The following is a 19,861-nucleotide window of genomic DNA, read 5'->3' as shown; positions in this document are numbered from 1 at the left end:
TAAAGGACACTGTTTGACCAGCTGAGCTTCGTCAGCATTTTGTGTTTTTACTTTAACCCCGGTGTCTACAGGTTTTCATGATTTACTGGACCTGAAGCTTTGAAATATTCTCCCCAAATCTCTCCTCCTCACTGCTTTCTCCCTTATATCCATGCTTCACACAAATGCCTGAGCATTATTTTTATTTAAGTCGAGTTTATTGTCATCTGAATACACTAGTGTAAGCCAACGGAAGGGCAGACACAAATAAATAAATATTGTTTTATGAATATGGGAGTCTCAGATGGTTACTATGAGCAGTTCCTTTGGTTGTTATTGAGGACACCTTGGGCACAGGCTGGAGAAGGTTGTTGTTATTCCTGTGGTTGGTGCAAAGGTTATCTTATTATCCAATCTGAATGAGCAATATCATCTTGGGCTCCAGAATGCTGTCGAGGGCTCAGTTGTGGAAAGAGTCAAGAACTTCAAATTCCTGAGTGTCAAAATCTCTGAGGATTTGTCAATGCAATCACAAGAAGGCTCACCAGTGGCTATACTTTGTGAGGAGTTTGAGGAGATTCAGTATGTCACCAAAGACTCTCAAAAATGTCTACAGGTGCACTTTGGAGAGTATTCCGGCTAGTTGCATCACTGCCTGGTATGGAGACACAAACTCTCAAGACAAGAAGCGTTGTTAATTCGGCCTGTAACATCACAGGCACCAGACTCCACTCTACTGAGGACATCCACAAGAGGTGGTATCTTAATAAAGCAGCCTCCATCCTCATGGATCATGCCCTCTTCACTCTGCTACCATCTGAAAAAGCTACAGAAGCTTGAAGACGAGCACTCAGCAGCACAAGGTTGGCTTCTTCCCCGCTACCATCAGATTCCGGAATGATCAATGAACCACAGTCAATGCCTTCCTTTGATTTTTCATGCACTATTTTTCTTTATTTATTGTTGTGAGGTGGTTTATATGAATGTTTACACTCCGATGCTGCTGCGAAACAACACATTTTGTGACTTGTTCCTGACAATGAATTCTGATTCTGAGAACAAGGTCCAACACAAATCATTTGAATTCTCCACTAAGTCTCTCAGCATACTACTCATCAGAGCCGGTGTAAGATAAATCTCCATCTACGTGTTATGGTCAATATTAAAAAAGATAAACAGGGAAGGACCACTTAAAACTCAGACCCTTGGTCCCTCCAGCTGAACATATTGCATGGCCACTCTCTGTCCTCCCTGCAAGATGGCTGCATGTTCCACTGTGGCCATAGTAGTCATAAATCTGGCCACTTGTCAAACATAAGAAATTGGAGCAGGAGTCGGCCATCCGGCCCATCGAGCCTGATCCACCATTCAATAAGATCATGGCTGATCTGATCATTGACTCAACGCCACCTACCTACCTTTTCCCCATATCCCTTTATTCCTTTGTTATGTAAAAATATAACTGAACCTTAGATAGGTTTAATGAAGTAGCCTCAACTGCTTCGCTGGGCAGAAAATTCCATTGATTCACTACTCTGTGGGAATAAGTTTTTCCTTATCTCTGTCTTAAATCTGTCCCCTAGTCTGCTCTCACCTACCAGGGAAAACAATTTTCTTACCTCTCTTATCTATCCCTTTCATAATGTTATATGTTTGTATAAGATCTCCTTTCATTCTTCTGAATTTGAGTGCCTATAATCCCAGGTGATTTAGACTCTCCTCGTAGGTGTATCCCCTCATCTCCAGCATCAACCTGGTGAACCTTCTCTGGACTCTCGTCATGGAGCCATACAGCAGTTCAGCACTGAATCAGTCCCACTATGTCCATACACCGATTAATCTATCAGCACTTGGATATTAACCTTCTTGGCTTTCGTGATTCAGGTATATTCTCCAAACCTCATAAGGGACCCATGCAGGCTGCAGACAACATGCAGTCAGGGAACGTACACAGGCTTAGGGCTGCTGGAAATTGGCTCATGGGAACTAAGTATCAGAGCTGAGATTAAAGAAAGCGTTGAGAGAAAGAAGGACTCCTGCAGGGCCTTGGATTCTGGTCATTTTTAAGGTTTGGATCTGGAGCTTGGGTGGCAGTTTTGGAGGTGAATCCACAGGCACTCAGTGTCTCTGAGAAGTGACTCTCTTTTGCTTCTTACATTTAAAATTTTCAAATGTAGACATAGTGCCCAGTAACAGGCCATTTTGGACTATGAGTCCATGCTGCCTAACTACACCCAATTAACCTACATCCCCTGTAGGTTTTGAACAGTGGGAGGAAACCAGAGCCCCTGGAGAAAACCCACACAGACACAGGAAGAACATACAAACTTATCTTTCTCTCTTACTGTAAAGGGCACCATGTGTCACTAATGGTGATTCTTTGTCTGCTTTAAGGCAGGCAAAAGTTAAAGTGTATTTATGTATACTACATTTTTTATGTATTATTACGCAACACTAAAATTAACCTTAAACCTGATGTGGTAAAAGTATCTGCCTCCTCCAACTCTTCAGCCAATCTATTCTCAACTTTATTCACTAGATTCCCTGGAAACCACTGACCTCTCATCCAAAATCTTCTTTCATTGGTGTCTCCCTTTTCTCTCTTCAAGACATTCACTGGGAGCGTTACTCAAATTATGGAGGACCTTTTCCATCCAGCACATAGCATCTGACCCATTACCAACAGGAAGGAGGTACAGGAGCATCAAAATCAGGACTGCCAGGCTGGGAAATAGCTTCTTTGCGCAGACTGTGAGATTAATTAACAACATTAAGATTGTGTTACCAAGTAAATCATTCCAAAATATATAAATAGTTACTTTTAAATTGCATCTGTATGTGATTATTATATGTTGTGTACTATGTGTGCACTGTGGTCCAGAGAAACACTGCTTCATATGGTTGTATATGTATAGTCATATATTTGAACTAAATTACCAAGAATTAAAATCAATTGGATTCATATTATTTATTAATTTTTGGGACCTGGTGTAGTTGGCATTTATTGACCATCCCCTATTATCCAAGTTAATCCATTTCAGGTGTCAATTAGGAGATACAGTCACATGTACAACAAACTAGGAACAGGTTTGAGATGTTGTAGATTTATGGACTTTCCTTGTGACTTGCCTAATTCCAGGTTATTATCAAAATTAGAATTTCTGTTTATAAAAAAGTGTATAATTTTAAAAGGCAAGAATATACATTCATTTATTACATCTATAAGAAAATAAACTCCCATTCATTCATAATATATTATCCATTTAGTGGTATCAATATTTTAGATCAATTCCTTCTCCCCACAGAAAGCTCTGCAGAGAAAAAATTAGCAAAAGTCACCATTTAGTTGTGTGAAAATTCTACTATCTGTGTTGTCTAGTGAAAATTCTCCTCTGTAGCCAGCGATGTGGAATAGATAACCTGAGTTGATCTTAATTAGACAACAGAGGGTTTCCCAGCAGCAGAGACAGGAGACCATCTGCTGCTCTGCAGTCCCCACCCTCAACAGTGACTCATCCTTTCAGTCAATCCATCCCCAGCACGGCTGCACTCTGCTGCATTGAGCACGCACTTCCAATTGATTGTCTTTTTCAAAGACCTGCATTATTTACTGAAACCCTCTCGTGTGTGGCCAGGAAACCTCTGCTGTAAAGATTAAGTTCAATTGGCAGTCGCCTACTTGCTCATTAAGAAGCAGGTTACTGGTTAGGTCATTGAGATTATTGCTCACTGTTACTCCCTGCCCATCAGCAATACACCTGACATTTTTAAACATTGCACGTTGGGAGAAATAAGGAAAAAATTGCACCACTCTTTATCCCAAGCATGACATGTGCCAAGGTGATTCACAGACAATGCTGAAAACTGGGCCAGTAAAACGCAGCTGCAAGTTTCCTTAGACAATGAGATAGATTAACTTTTTGCCAGGACTGGGACACAGGGGTTCTGCACTGTGACTGTGGCAATTAATTGGCTGACTGTACATGGCATATCATTTCATTTATGCATTCTTCACAAACTTAAGGAGCATTCAAAGCAAGGACATCCATTACCAAACTCACACATTAACACCTGTTCGCTGACTTTCATTGGATTCTGATCCATGGGCCATCATCCAATAAAAGCCAATTTTACAGTTGAGACACAGCTATAAGATTAGAGGTAGGGCATTCAGCGATGGAATTATGAAACATTTAAGCATAAAAAAAGATGGAGAAACTCCTAACTTCCTTCTGTGAAAACGAGTTGACTTTCAGTGGTAAATATGGGGCCAATAGAGTCTGTTAGTCATAGATATAGTTGGATATGTTGTCAGGATACTGATCGGCTCAAAGGACTTGTCTGTCTCCTCCTTTCATTAGTACTAAAATGTTAACCAAAATTCAACATAAGCCTTTCACCTTGAGCTTAACTTGTTAACCATTTGTTCCTGGATTGAAGAGGATGAGAGGTCTACAGGATTCTGAGAGGCATAGATAAGGTAGACAGCCAGTGATATTTTCCCAGGGTGGAGTAGCAAACACCAGAGGACAAAAGTACAAAGTAAAGAGAGGGAAGTTTAGGGGAGATCATTTTTTTTTTTACACAGAGAGTTGTGGGTGCCTGGGATCACTTGTCAGAGGTGGTGGTGGAGGCTGAAATATTAGGGGCATTTAAGAGACTCTTAGACAAGCACATAGATGAAAGCAAAATGGAAGGATATGAGGTAGGAAGGGTTTAGTATTTTTTGATAGGAATATATAGGTCAACACATTGAGGGTCCAAAGGACTGTGCTGCAATGTTCTATGTAGTGTGACAGATGATGTTATATTTTATATTGAATATTGATATGTTTTAAAGGAGATAAATTGTGGCAGGTTTTTTTTAGTGTAGATCACATAAAGATACAAACACTTCAAAATAGATCTTATTTAAAATGCCAGAGCTCTGCTCAAGCCTACCAGTCCAGGCATCTTTGCAAAATCTTTGAAGGATACCTATAAGGACTTCAGAAGTTAGTGTTAATTGGACATGCTGTGGAGTAATGGATTATTGTTTTGGAAAGCAACAGGTGAACAAACTCAGAAGATTGGGTCCGGTGCTGCAGTCTGAGTGCAGTTGGCTGGACTGGAGCATGACAAGCTAGCAAGCTTGTGGAAAAACCGCATTTTGAAGACGGGTTGTGAGTTCTTAGTTTAGCCTGGTCAAAGTCCTTATGGTCCATACAAGTGGAGACGGCTGGCTGTATAATGTTTCACTTGAAATAAGAGAAACAAAAAGGAACATTGTGGTATCCTGAAAGGAAGAGATTATTATCTGGAAAACCCTGATAGGACAAGTATCTTTGGCAAGACATTGAAGCGGCTGATCTGAAGAAATCAGTTGTAGATGTCCAATGAGCAACAGATCTCTCTCTGAAAACTGTCAAGAACCTTCCTGAGCGGTAACCATTTACCTTTCAAGCACCAAAGTCTGGTGAAATTCATAAATGTTAAATTCTGTGCACAGTATAAGAATTGCCTGTAACCAGTGAACTTGGAGGAGTGAGAAGTGAGATTGGGCTGTGAATTAAAGAACTTTTCTGAACTTTCACACACGTGCGCTTAGAATTAGAAGGGGGTTGAAAAAAATTTAGAATTTTGTAAAAACATGCGAGTAGAATTTTGAGATTTTGGTGTCACATTTATCTTATTTTGTTCATGATTTTTGGTGAGAATTGACATTATTTCATGCTTTAAAAGCTTTTGCTTGTTTATTGTTGTTTAAACATTGTTACAAATGATTTGCTGTTGATACTGGGCTGTTTTTTAACAAAATGACCAGTTATCTGAAAATATAATTTGTCCAAAATAGGCCCGGACCCAACCATTTCAGATAATCAAAGTTGTACTGTGTTCTCTTTGTCCTGTACAGCCCCAAAACATCAGTAATATATCTTTACATCCTATGGAAGCGAGACCGGCCGAGTTCCTCCAGCAGTTACTATGTCATTATACAGCCCTCACCATGCTTGTTCTACTGGTGGGTCTTCATCCTGGAACTTAAGCTCTTCTTCCTCCACTACCCCTCAGAGGATGCTTCACCTGCTGAGTGTTTACAGCAGTTCACATTTCCTTGGACCTGCAGGTTTTTTTAATTTTCACAACTGGTCCGGAGCAGAAGCAATCTGGAGCATGTGAGGAGAAGCTGCTCCCTCCAGTGGATGCTGGACTGAGCCACATTTCCTGATCCCACTGCAGTCCGGATTCCACCAGGCCTGCTATGGGTTCCTGCCCTTGATGGGGCAGATGCGCAGTTGAATAGCTGCATAGAAAGCTGATTTAATCCAGACCTCCAGGGCTGTCTATGTGGAGTTTGCACGTTCTCTCTGCTACTACGTGGATGAGCCTGTTTCCTCCCACATTCCAAATGTGCAGGTTGATGGCCACTGTAAAAGGAACCTAAAATGTAGCGAACGGTGGAATGTGGGTCTTGGTAGGAATAAATGGCACAATTAGCACAGCGATTAGTGCAAAGCTGTTACAGCGCCAGTGCTCAGAACGAGGATTCGAATCCTGCGCCGTCTGTAAGGATTTTGTATGTGCTCTGTGACTATGTGGGTTTCCTCCCACCATTCAAAATGTACTGAGGTTAATTGGATGCAATTGGGCAGCACTGGCTCGTGGGCCAAAAGGCCTGTTATCATGCTGTTGTCGAAATTTAAAAAAATTAAAGGTAAAAACAAAATGCTGGGGAACTCAGTAGGTCAAAAAGTATACTTTATTTTTTTCTTTGGCTTGGCTTTGCGGACGAAGATTTATGGAGGGTATGTCCATGTCTGCTGCAGGCTCGTTGGTGACTGACAAGTCCGATGCGGGACAGGCAGGCATGGTTGCAGCGGTTCCAAGGGAAAATTGGTTGGTTGGGGTTGGGTGTTGGGTTTTTCCTCCTTTGTCTTTTGTCAGTGAGGTGGGCTCTGCGGTCTTCTTCAAAGGAGATAAAGATACATAGCCAATGTTTCAGGCTTGAGACCTTCATCAAAATGTGAGGAAAATGTAGACAGGTGCCAAAATAAAATGTTAAGAGTCTCGGATGGTTAGTGTGATCAGTTCTTTTGATCATTCTCACTGTCTGCAGAAAGAAGTTGGTCCTCAGTCTGGTGGTGCTGGCTCTGATCCTCCTCTATCTCTTTCTCAACGAGAGCAGCAGAAAGATACTGTGTGAGGGATGGAAGGGATCCTTAATGATTTTTCATGCCCTCAACAGTCAAAAATCCCTGTAGATCACATCGATTGGGGGGGTGGGGGGAAGAGAAGGGAGAACCCAGTGACACTTACAGTCCTGTGGATTGACCTCCGAGCCTGGGCGGCCCAGTTAGGGTAGAGTTAGCACAGTGCAATTACAACACCAGAGACATGGTTTCAAATCCAGCGCTATCGGTAAGAAGTTTGTACATTCTCCCCATGTCTGTGTGGGTCTTCTCTGGTTTCCTCCAACATTCCATGGGGTTTGTTAGTTAATTGATCACATGGGTGTAGTTGGGCAGCGAGGCTTGTGGGCTTGTGTGCTGTATCTCTACAAAACAATCAAGAGCATTCCCCCTTCACAGAGCTGCCCAAAAGATGAACAATGAACAATAACATTATAGATAATTAATCCCCCCTCCCCACCAAGTTTATAGATAAAGCCTCTGACCTGGGTGACTTAATAAGATAGGAATAAGAAGACACTTTAAGACAGTGCCCCAATGTCGAGCTGCATCAACCAGCTCTTCATCCTGGGCGACATCATTTTATTCAAACAACTTTATTGAAACAGTTGCCACGAGCAAAGCACAACAAAGGGACTCCACTGGCTGAAGATTTGCTCCCATCTTCACCAAATGTTTATATGTTAATGTTTTATATTCCTTGATTTTATTTTTACCATTTGCTTGAATTCCAGGTACCGGTGATTTTACTAGATATGCATGGTTTGGTGCAACAATTCCAGTCACCCAGCCATAGTCAATTAACTTTTAATCACAGAGCCCCCAAACCCCTCCTTACCCACTGTTCTTCCAATGGATCTGAGAAAGCAGGTGATGTCAGCAGGTGCACAAATTCACCCACTGCACCCCTCCCATCAAAAACACGGAGGACACACACGGGTCTGGATGCGTATTATGTTTGGGTGTCATAACTCTCTCCTACAGCACAGTTGGCAGAGCAGTTATTGCAAAGCCATTACAGCACCAGCGATTGGGATCAGGACTCAAATTCCACACTGTCTGTAATGAGTTTGTACATTTTCCCCATGTCTGCATGGGTTTCCTCCCACCATTCAAAACGTACCGGAGGAGAGGCTCAATTGGGTGTAAGTGTCCGGCACAGGGTTGTGGGCCGAAATGGCCTGTTACAGTACACTTTGGGCAGCAGACTATTTGGTCATGATGTGAATCAGAGTTGGGCACCATCCAAATTTTACCCGCTAACTAGAAAATTAACAAGGATCTCAGCCACTGTTTAATAATTCAGAACTAATAATGCTGAATGAAGGGATTATTTTTGTTAAGTAGCAGGAAGGAACAAATTTGAAGATCAATTATTAATAGACCCTAAAAAGTGTTACTAAACTATATGGATGCAATTGCAACTCAAATGTAAACTGCATCAAAGAATTATTCTTTACAATAGTGGTAAACTTAGCGGCTATGAATCATCAATTTCTTTGCTACACTCCAGTTAAATGCAAATTTAAAATGTTGAAGAGAGTTCTAGGGTTTTAAAATATTGACCACAGACAGTGATGTTGTTGAATGTGTCTGTGAGATGCTTTTGGCCACTTAAAACTCCATTTAACAGCAGGATCGTGGCACATTTGGATCATGGCACATCAATGTAAAAACCAGTAATAACACACAGAAATGTTGGAGAAACTCAACTGGTCTCGCTGCATCCAGAGGAGGTAAAGATATAGAGGTTTTGGGCTTGAGCCCCTCTTCACAGAATAAGCAAAGAACTGGAAGGTGAAAGATTAAAGTCTGAAGAGTGGGAGATGGAGAAGTCCAACAGAAGAACAGGAAGGTGAGAAATGATTCTGGTTTTGTGAACGGAGAAAGAGACAGAGCTGGGGGGAAGGCAACAAGGGGAAGAAGTGGGAGTAGGGCTTAAGGGTTGGAGGGTCCCCTAAGGGAAGATGAGCTGCTGTTCCTCTAAGTTGCAGGTGGTCTCATTCTGGCAATGCATGAGTCCATGGACAGACATGTCAGCAAGAAAAATTGGATGGATAGTCGAAATAGGTAGCCACTGGGAGATCCATGCTGTTGCGGAGGACTGAGCCAAGGTGCTCAACGAAGCCATCTCCCAGTCTGTGTCTAGTCTCTTCAATGTAGAGAAGACCAGAACAGGAGCACTGTATGCAGTCCCTGCAGATTCACAGCCTCAGGAAACAGAAAAGTTTATCTGCTGCCACCATGTGAAGGCACATGATATTACAGCTTGTAGTGCCCCTGATTTTCTGCAGTTGAAATTAATGCAGCCATTTCCCGGCTTACGTCCGAGTTCCATTCTGACCTTTTTACGCATCCGACGTTTGTTAGCATGTCGAAGTCGTATAACTATAGACCATTCTTTTTATCCTTCTTTTCTTTGGCTTGGCTTTTCAGACGAAGATTTATGGAGGGGTAAATGTCCACGTCAGCTGCAGGCTCGTTTGTGGCTGACAAGTCCGATGCGGGACAGGCAGACACGGTTGCAGCGGTTGCAGGGGAAAATTTGTTGGTTGGGTTTTTCCTCCTTTGTCTTTTGTCAGTGAGGTGGGCTCTGCGGTCTTCTTCAAAGGAGGTTGCTGCCTGCCGAACTGTGAGGCGGCAAGATGCACGGTTTGAGGCGATATCAGCCCACTGGCGGTGGTCAATGTGGCAGGCACCAAGAGATTTCTTTAGGCAGTCCTTGTATCTCTTCTTTGGTGCACCTCTTTTTATCCTACTCAATATATAAATGCACTGTATTTGGTTGTGGGTCGTCACAGTCTTCATCTTAGTGGGTTGAGGGGCAGGGGGCTGGGGGGAGCCATACATTTGAAGAACATGCTTAAATTTGTTTGGATTGTTTGCTTCTTTTTATCCGTGTAGATTTGACAATGGCAATTTAAAGCTTCCTGAATTTGTTGATCAACCTAGGCAAATCTTTTGGCATTCTGGTCCAAGCTGTCCAAATCGGTAAGGGCTTTATTCACTTGTGAAAGCACATTTGCCAACACCTTTACAGTGATTTAAATTATACAGTTATTTTTTGGTCGGAAATACAGATGGTCGTAAGTAGAGGAGGGGCTGTAGATTGGGAAGAAGGCACTACAGAGGGTGAACAAAGCGAGAGATTCATCACCATAGTTACACAGCATTAAGGTGGGGCCTTCAGCCCAGATTGTCAATGCTGACAAGTTGCTTACATGTGCTGCGGGAGCTGCTGTCACGGCAGCACTGCCGCTGGTGTGGACCTGTGGAGAGCAGAGAATGGAGACATAACATTCCCACACTGGGTCCTACCATCCAGTCCAACTGCCGTCAGCTCTGTACAGGCTTTGAACGGCCTATTAAAGGAACTGGCAGTGGTTTTATTTAAGATTCCGCAACCACGGGGTCTGGACCCAAGATGGTGGTGCCTATGATCAACAGCAGCCATGAGGGGGTTGCAGACTTCAGGGAAGCGGAGGACTGGCGCAGGGTACTGGAAGACAGGATGACCACCACCTCCATGCCCCACCCCATCTGAAAGAGAAGCAGTGTTGTGGACCATGGAGGGGGAACCAGTGAGGGGTTCTGCTGCTGCTGAACCCCTGAACAGGCATCGGGCTAATGGTAGAGATGAACCAATGGAGGCTGCTGGATACTGCAGTCAAGGGACTTGCACTGGGCTGCTGACTGCTGGTCATTGGCTCAAAACTGATTGAAGGGGTACCAGGAATCAGAACTAGGAAACGAGAGAGTGCCTAATGGGATTGGAGGTTTGAATCTGAAGCTTTGGATGCTGATGGTTTGGACTGAACTCTTGTGTGGCTGTGGGAGTTGGGAGGTGAATCCACAGAGACTCAGTTACTCTTGGGGGGAACTTTTTACTTCTTTCTCTGATTGTAAGGGACACTTCAGGCAATTTCTGCCGAAGGCACGTTTGTCTGGCTTACAGCAGTCAAGTGCAATTTCTTGCAATATTACACTTTATTACATGACAGTAAATTGAATCTTGTATTCTCAGATGTTTGACCAATATCCCTCAATACCTTCCTAATCATACAACGCACAGTATAGCCCCTTTGACACATGATATTGTGCCAACCCATATTCTCTTTGGCTTGGCTTCGCGGACGAAGATTTATGGAGGGGGTAAAAAGTCCACGTCAGCTGCAGGCTCGTTTGTGGCTGACCAGTCCGATGCGGGACAGGCAGACACGATTGCAGCGGTTGCAAGGGAAAATTGGGTGGTTGGGGTTGGGTGTTGGGTTTTTCCTCCTTTGCCTTTTGTCAGTGAGGTGGGCTCTGCGGTCTTCTTCAAAGGAGGCTGCTGCCCGCCAAACTGTGAGGCGCCAAGATGCACGGTTTGAGGCGTTATCAGCCCACTGGCGGTGGTCAATGTGGCAGGCACCAAAAGATTTCTTTAGGCAGTCCTTGTACCTTTTCTTTGGTGCACCTCTGTCACGGTGGCCAGTGGAGAGCTCGCCATATAATACGATCTTGGGAAGGCGATGGTCCTCCATTCTGGAGACGTGACCCATCCAGCGCAGCTGGATCTTCAGCAGCGTGGACTCGATGCTGTCGACCTCTGCCATCTCGAGTACCTCGACGTTAGGGGTGTGAGCGCTCCAATGGATGTTGAGGATGGAGCGGAGACAACGCTGGTGGAAGCGTTCTAGGAGCCGTAGGTGGTGCCGGTAGAGGACCCATGATTCGGAGCCGAACAGGAGTGTGGGTATGACAACGGCTCTGTATACGCTTATCTTTGTGAGGTTTTTCAGTTGGTTGTTTTTCCAGACTCTTTTGTGTAGTCTTCCAAAGGCGCTATTTGCCTTGGCGAGTCTGTTGTCTATCTCATTGTCGATCCTTGCATCTGATGAAATGGTGCAGCCGAGATAGGTAAACTGGTTGACCGTTTTGAGTTTTGTGTGCCCGATGGAGATGTGGGGGGGGCTGGTAGTCATGGTGGGGAGCTGGCTGATGGAGGACCTCAGTTTTCTTCAGGCTGACTTCCAGGCCAAACATTTTGGCAGTTTCCGCAAAGCAGGACGTCAAGCGCTGAAGAGCTGGCTCTGAATGGGCAACTAAAGCGGCATCATCTGCAAAGAGTAGTTCACGGACAAGTTTCTCTTGTGTCTTGGTGTGAGCTTGCAGGCGCCTCAGATTGAAGAGACTGCCATCCGTGCAGTACCGGATGTAAACAGCGTCTTCATTGTTGGGGTCTTTCATGGCTTGGTTCAGCATCATGCTGAAGAAGATTGAAAAGAGGGTTGGTGCGAGAACACAGCCTTGCTTCACGCCATTGTTAATGGAGAAGGGTTCAGAGAGCTCATTGCTGTATCTGACCCGACCTTGTTGGTTTTCGTGCAGTTGGATAATCATGTTGAGGAACTTTGGGGGACATCCGATGCGCTCTAGTATTTGCCAAAGCCCTTTCCTGCTCACGGTGTCGAAGGCTTTGGTGAGGTCAACAAAGGTGATGTAGAGTCCTTTGTTTTGTTCTCTACACTTTTCTTGGAGCTGTCTGAGGGCAAAGACCATGTCAGTGGTTCCTCTGTTAGCGCGAAAGCCGCACTGTGATTCTGGGAGAATATTCTCAGCGACACTAGGTATTATTCTATTTAGTAGAATCCTAGCGAAGATTTTGCCTGCAATGGAGAGCAACGTGATTCCCCTGTAGTTTGAGCAGTCTGATTTCTCGCCTTTGTTTTTGTACAGGGTGATGATGGTGGCATCACGAAGATCCTGAGGCAGTTTACCTTGGTCCCAACAAAGCTTGAAAAACTCATGCAGTTTGGCATGCAGAGTTTTGCCGCCAGCCTTCCAGACTTCTGGGGGGATTCCATCCATACCTGCTGCTTTGCCACTTTTCAGTTGTTCGATTGCCTTATATGTCTCATCCAGGGTGGGAACCTCATCCAGCTCTAGCCTTAGGGGCTGTTGAGGGAGCTGGAGCAGGGCGGAATCTTGGACTGAGCGGTTGGTACTGAAAAGAGATTGGAAGTGTTCTGACCATCGGTTGAGGATGGAGATCTTGTCGCTGAGGAGGACTTTGCCGTCTGAGCTGCGCAGCGGGCTTTGGACTTGGGGTGAGGGGCCGTACACAGCCTTTAGAGCCTCGTAGAAACCCCTGAAGTCGCCAATGTCCGCGCTGAGCTGTGTTCGTTTGGCGAGGCTAGTCCACCACTCATTTTGGATCTCCCGGAGTTTGCGCTGAAGATGGCTGCATGCGCGACGGAAGGCTTGTTTCTTCTCTGGACAGGACGGCTTTGTAAGGTGAGCCTGGTGGGCAGCTCGCTTCTTTGCCAGCAGCTCCTGGATTTCCTGGCTGTTTTCGTCAAACCAGTCCTTGTTTTTCCTGGAGGAGAAGCCCAGTACCTCTTCAGTGGATTGCAGTATGGTAGTCTTCAACTGATCCCAGAGGGTTTCAGGGGACGGGTCCGTGAGGCGGGTTGCAACATCGAGCTTTGCTTTGAGGTTTGCCTGGAAGTTTCCTCTCGCTTCGTCTGACTGCAGTTTTCCAACATTGAACCTCTTTCTGGGGGCTTTATTGTTCCTGGGCTTTGGCTTGAAGTGAAGGTTGAGCTTGCAGCGAACCAGCCGGTGGTCAGTGTGGCATTCCGTGCTAGGCATGACCCTGGTGTGGAGCACATCTTGTTTGTCACTTTCTCGCACCAGGATGTAGTCCAGGAGGTGCCAGTGTTTGGATCGGGGATGCATCCAGGTGGTCTTAAGGCTGTCCCTCTGCTGAAAAAGGGTGTTTGTAATGACAAGCCGCTGTTCTGCGCAGAGCTCCAACAGGAGGCGCCCATTGTCGTTGCACTTGCCGACGCCATGCTTGCCCAGGATTCCTGGCCAGGTTTCTGAGTCTTTGCCGACACGAGCGTTGAAGTCGCCCAGGATGACAACCTTGTCGGCTGTAGGGGTACGTTGGATGAGGTTGCGCCTGGAGGGTTGGAGCATAGACACTGATGAGGGTGATGTGACGCTTGTTTTGAAGTGGGAGTCGCATGGACATGATTCGGTCCGAGAGGCCTGTCGGAAGGTTTTCGAGTTTGGAGGCAATGAAGCTCTTGACCATGAAGCCTACACCAGATAGGCGTCGTTCATCCGAAGGCTTGCCAGACCAGTAGAGTGTGTAGCCCGCGCCGCGTTCTTGGAAGCTGCCTACATCTGCCAGGCGGACTTCACTGAGAGCGGCTATGTCGATGTCAAGTCTGAGGAGTTCATGTGCAATGAGGGCAGACCGACGTTCAGGTCGATGGCTGTCAGTCTTATCTAGCATGGTTCTGATGTTCCAGCATGCTAGCTTGAGTTTGTGAGCATCTTTTGAGGGGGAGGACGTGGAGGGGGAGGACGTGGAGGGGGAGGACGTGGAGGGGGAGGACGTGGAGGGGGAGGACGTGGAGGGGGAGGACGTGGAGGGGGAGGTTCAGGAACAGCTGGAACCCCTCCACCATCAGACTCCTCAACAACAAACTCAGAGACTCATTTAAGGACTCCTACTTTTGCATTTATTGATTATTTTTCTCTCTATTATTGCAGTTTGTTTACATTTGTTTACATGTATACAATGAGTACAGTTTTTTGCACTACCAATAAGTGGTAATTCTGCCTGAACTGCAGGAAAAATCTGAGTTGTATTATCTGACAATAAATCTGAAATCTTAACTGATATTGTGTGTTACTGAGTAACAAGAAAAGTTTACAATCCCAACTTAGAAACAAAATAGTTTTTGTTAAACAAGGTGTTCTGAATTTTATTTTAATCATTAGAAATTAATTCAAGACGCTCTTTGTTTTCAGAAGCAATGCCCAGTTCTCCTATGGGTAAAAGCTGCTCTGCGTTCATTTATAGAATGCAGTAGCCCCAGGATGCAATAGTGATGCAATAGCATTAGGAGCTTTGGCAGAGAGGAGTTATTATTACTATCAAGAACATATCCATAGACAAATCAAAGTTTCAGTTAATCCCCCCATCTATCGTTTCCTAACAGACTTTTTTCCAGCTTCGCCCCCATTAACTCTCTCTCTTCCAAACCATTCATCCTCCCATTAATTCTCTTTTCCAATGTATTCACCCTCCCATAGATTCTCTTTCCCAATGCATTCACCCCCCATTGACTCTCTCTCTTCCAAACCATTCATCCTCCCATTAATTCTCTTTTCCAATGTATTCACCCTCCCATAGATTCTCTTTCCCAATGCATTCACCCCCCATTGACTCTTTCCCAATGCATTCACCCTCCCATTGATTCTCTTTCCCAATGCATTCACCCTCCCACTGACTCTCTCCTCAATGCATTTACCCTCCCATTCTCTTTCCCAATGCATTCACCCCCCATTGACTCTCTTTCCCAATGCATTTACCCTCCCATTGACTCTCTCTCCCCAATGCATTTACCCTCCCATTGACTCTCTTTCCCAATGCATTCACCCTCCCATTGACTCTCTCTCCCCAATGCATTCACCCTCCCATTGACTCTCTCTCCCCAATGCATTTACCCTCCCATTGAGTCTCTCAACCCAATGCATTTACCCTCCCATTGACTCTCTCTCCCTATGCATTGATCCCCCCATTGACTCTCTCTCCCAATGCTTTCACCCCCCCATTGACTCTCTCTCCCAATGCATTGACCCCCCATTGACTCTCTCTCCCAATGCTTTCACCCCCCCATTGACTCTCTCTCCCAATGCATTGACCTCCCATTGACTCTCTCTCTCCCCAATGCATTTACCCTCCCATTGACTCTCTCTCCCCAATGCATTTACCCTCCCATTGACTCTCTTTCCCAATGCATTCACCCTCCCATTGACTCTCAGCCCAATGCATTTACCCTCCCATTGACTCTCTCTCCCCAATGCATTTACCCTCCCATTGACTCTCTTTCCCAATGCATTCACCCTCCCATTGACTCTCTCTCCCCAATGCATTCACCCTCCCATTGACTCTCTCTCCCCAATGCATTTACCCTCCCATTGAGTCTCTCTCCCCAATGCATTTACCCTCCCATTGACTCTCTCTCCCTATGCATTGACCCCCCCCATTGACTCTCTCTCCCAATGCTTTCACCCCCCCATTGACTATCTCTCCCAATGCATTGACCCCCCATTGACTCTCTCTCCCAATGCTTTCACCCCCCCCATTGACTCTCTCACCCAATGCATTGACCTCCCATTGACTCTCTCTCCCCAATGCATTTACCCTCCCATTGACTCTCTCTCCCCAATGCATTCACCCTCCCATTGACTCTCTCTCCCCAATGCATTTACCCTCCCATTGACTCTCTCTCCCTATGCATTGACCTCCCATTGACTCACTCTCCCAATGCTTTCACCCCCCCATTGACTTTCTCTCCCAATGCTTTCACCCCCCCATTGACTCTCTCTCCCAATGCATTCACCCCCCCATTGACTCTCTCTCCCCAATGCATTGACCCCCCATTGACTCTCTCCCCAATGCATTGACCCCCCCCATTGACTCTCTCTCCCAATGCATTGACCCCCCATTGACTCTCTCCCCAATGCATTGACCCCCCATTGACTCTCTCCCCAATGCATTGACCCCCCATTGACTCTCTCTCCCAATGCATTGACCCCCCATTGACTCTCTCTCCCAATGCATTGACCCCCCCATTGACTCTCTCTCCCAATGCATTGACCCCCCATTGACTCTCTCTCCCAATGTATTGACCCCCCCATTGACTCTCTCTCCCAATGCATTGACCCCCCATTGACTCTCTCTCCCAATGCATTGACCCCCCATTGACTCTCTCTCCCAATGCATTGACCCTCCCATTGACTCTCTCTCCCAATGCACTGACCCTCCATTGACTCTCTCTCCCAATGCATTGACCCCCCATTGACTCTTTCTCCCAATGCATTGACCCCCCATTGACTCTCTCTCCCAATGGATTGACCCCCCATTGACTCTCTCTCCCAATGCATTGACCCCCCCATTGACTCTTTCTCCCAATGCATTGACCCCCCATTGACTCTCTCTCCCAATGGATTGACCCCCCATTGACTCTCTCTCCCTATGCATTGACCCCCCATTGACTCTCTCTCCCAATGCATTGACCCCTCCCATTGACTCTCTCTCCCAATGCATTGACCCCCCATTGACTCTCTCTCCCAATGCATTGACCCCCCATTGACTCTCTCTCCCAATGCATTGACCCCCCATTGACTCTCTCTCCCAATGCATTGACCCCCCATTGACTCTCTCTCCCAATGCATTGACCCCCCATTGACTCTCTCTCCCAATGCATTGACCCCCCATTGACTCTCTCTCCCAATGCTTTCACCCCCCCATTGACTCTCTCTCCCAATGCACTGACCCCCCATTGACTCTCTCCCCAATGCATTGACCCCCCATTGACTCTCTCTCCCAATGCATTGACCCCTCCCATTGACTCTCTCTCCCAATGCATTGACCCCCCATTGACTCTCTCTCCCAATGCATTGACCCCCCATTGACTCTCTCTCCCAATGCATTGACCCCCCATTGACTCTCTCTCCCAATGCATTGACCCCCCATTGACTCTCTCTCCCAATGCATTGACCCCCCATTGACTCTCTCTCCCAATGCATTGACCCCCCAATGACTCTCTCTCCCAATGCTTTCACCCCCCCATTGACTCTCTCTCCCAATGCACTGACCCCCCATTGACTCTCTCCCCAATGCATTGACCCCCCCCATTGACTCTCTCTCCAAATGCATTGACCCCCCATTGACTCTTTCTCCCAATGCATTGACCCCCCATTGACTCTCTCTCCCAATGCATTGACCCCCCATTGACTCTCTCTCCCAATGCATTGACCCCCCATTGACTCTCTCTCCCAATGCATTGACCCCCCATTGACTCTCTCTCCCAATGCATTGACCCCCCATTGACTCTCTCTCCAATGCTTTCACCCCCCCATTGACTCTCTCTCCCAATGCACTGACCCCCCATTGACTCTCTCCCCAATGCATTGACCCCCCCATTGACTCTCTCTCCCAATGCATTGACCCCCCATTGACTCTTTCTCCCAATGCATTGACCCCCCCATTGACTCTCTCTCCCAATGCATTGACCCCCCATTGACTCTCTCTCCCAATGCATTGACCCCCCATTGACTCTCTCTCCCAATGCATTGACCCCCCATTGACTCTCTCTCCCAATGCATTGACCCCCCCATTGACTCTCTCTCCCAATGCTTTCACCCCCCCATTGACTCTCTCTCCCAATGCACTGACCCCCCATTGACTCTCTCCCCAATGCATTGACCCCCCCCATTGACTCTCTCTCCCAATGCATTGACCCCCATTGACTCTTTCTCCCAATGCATTGACCCCCCATTGACTCTCTCTCCCAATGCATTGACCCCCCATTGACTCTCTCTCCCAATGCATTGACCCCCCATTGACTCTCTCTCCCAATGCATTGACCCCCCATTGACTCTCTCTCCCAATGCATTGACCCCCCATTGACTCTCTCTCCCAATGCTTTCACCCCCCCATTGACTCTCTCTCCCAATGCACTGACCCCCCATTGACTCTCTCCCCAATGCATTGACCCCCCCCATTGACTCTCTCTCCCAATGCATTGACCCGCCCCCATCAATTCCCAGCTTCTCTCTCCTGCCTTCCTATCCATGTTGAACTTCCACATTCAGATCCCAGGGTTTTTTAGTATTTTTCGACGCCCTGAACTTGTAACCCCCTCCTCTCACCCTCGCTGTGGTGGATTCTTCATCACCCCATCTTCGTGGAGAAGTTAATCTGGTTTTAACGCCACGTGATTCGACGCGTTTGGACAGACACCACCTGACTCACCCTCCTCAGGTCTTCAACGGACCAGCCTGGCGCGGGGCGGGCGCGCGCTCGTCAAACGCCTCCCTTCTGCGCACGCGCTACCCCCCACCCGCCCATTCAGCGCGCGCTCGTCAAACGCCTCCCTTCTGCGCACGCGCTGACCCCCACGGCGCCGCCAACCCCCACCCCCCAGCGTGCGCCAAGTGGCCCACGTCGCCGACCACAGGTAGGGAGCCCGCCCTTGAGGGTCACTGGTGTGTCAGGCATCCATCCCACTGAAGATGGGGGCTGCAATCCGGGGAGGAAAGAAGACCCGCACTTCCAATGTTATGGGGATAGTGGCTTGTTCTATTGACCTATTTTGTGCATCGGTTTCTCAGTGAGATAGTAGTTCGAGCCGGAGTGTCGGATTGTCTGGTCAAGGGTACATGGACCACAAGGAAAAGCAGCTTCAGATGCTTCTTCCTGCAGAACCACCACTGATTGGTCCCGAGGAATCTCCACTGATTGGTCCTGTGGAACCACCACTGATTGGTCCTGTGGAACCACCACTGATTGGTCCTGAGGAATCTCCACTGATTGGTCCTGTGGAACCACCACTGATTGGTCCCGAGGAACCACCACTGATTGGTCCCGAGGAACCACCACTGATTGGTCCCGAGGAACCACCACTGATTGGTCCCGAGGAACCACCACTGATTGGTCCCGAGGAACCACCACTGATTGGTCCCGAGGAACCACCACTGATTGGTCCCAAGGAATCTCCACTGATTGGTCCTGTGGAACCACCACTGATTGGTCCTGAGGAATCTCCACTGATTGGTCCTATGGAACCACCACTGATTGGTCCTGAGGAACCACCACTGATTGGTCCTGAGGAACCACCACTGATTGGTCCTGTGGAACCACCACT

The 19,861-nt window shown here is 46.8% G+C and overlaps 1 protein-coding gene across 6 annotated transcripts in view; it reads right to left on the bottom strand.

Moving 5' to 3' along the window:
- Nucleotides 1–19,066, bottom strand: part of LOC138749879 (synaptic vesicle glycoprotein 2B-like) — a 139,939-nt gene extending 120,873 nt beyond the window's left edge. For 4 of the 6 annotated variants that reach the window (XM_069911859.1, XM_069911861.1, XM_069911862.1 and 1 more), the window contains exons 1-2: nt 18,867–19,004; nt 2,539–2,728 (exon numbers count right to left, since the gene is read on the bottom strand). The gene's annotated coding sequence lies outside the window, so the exon portion shown is untranslated. Of the gene's footprint in view, nt 1–2,538; nt 2,729–18,866 lie in introns of all 6 variants that reach the window. The other 2 variants (XM_069911863.1, XM_069911864.1) reach the window with 2 other exon arrangements.
- Between the last annotated feature and the right edge of the window lie 795 nt (nt 19,067–19,861).

Source organism: Narcine bancroftii, chromosome 14 (genome assembly GCF_036971445.1).
Source record: "Narcine bancroftii isolate sNarBan1 chromosome 14, sNarBan1.hap1, whole genome shotgun sequence".
Taxonomy (NCBI): domain Eukaryota; kingdom Metazoa; phylum Chordata; class Chondrichthyes; order Torpediniformes; family Narcinidae; genus Narcine; species Narcine bancroftii.
This window is presented reverse-complemented; position numbering and strand designations above follow the sequence as displayed.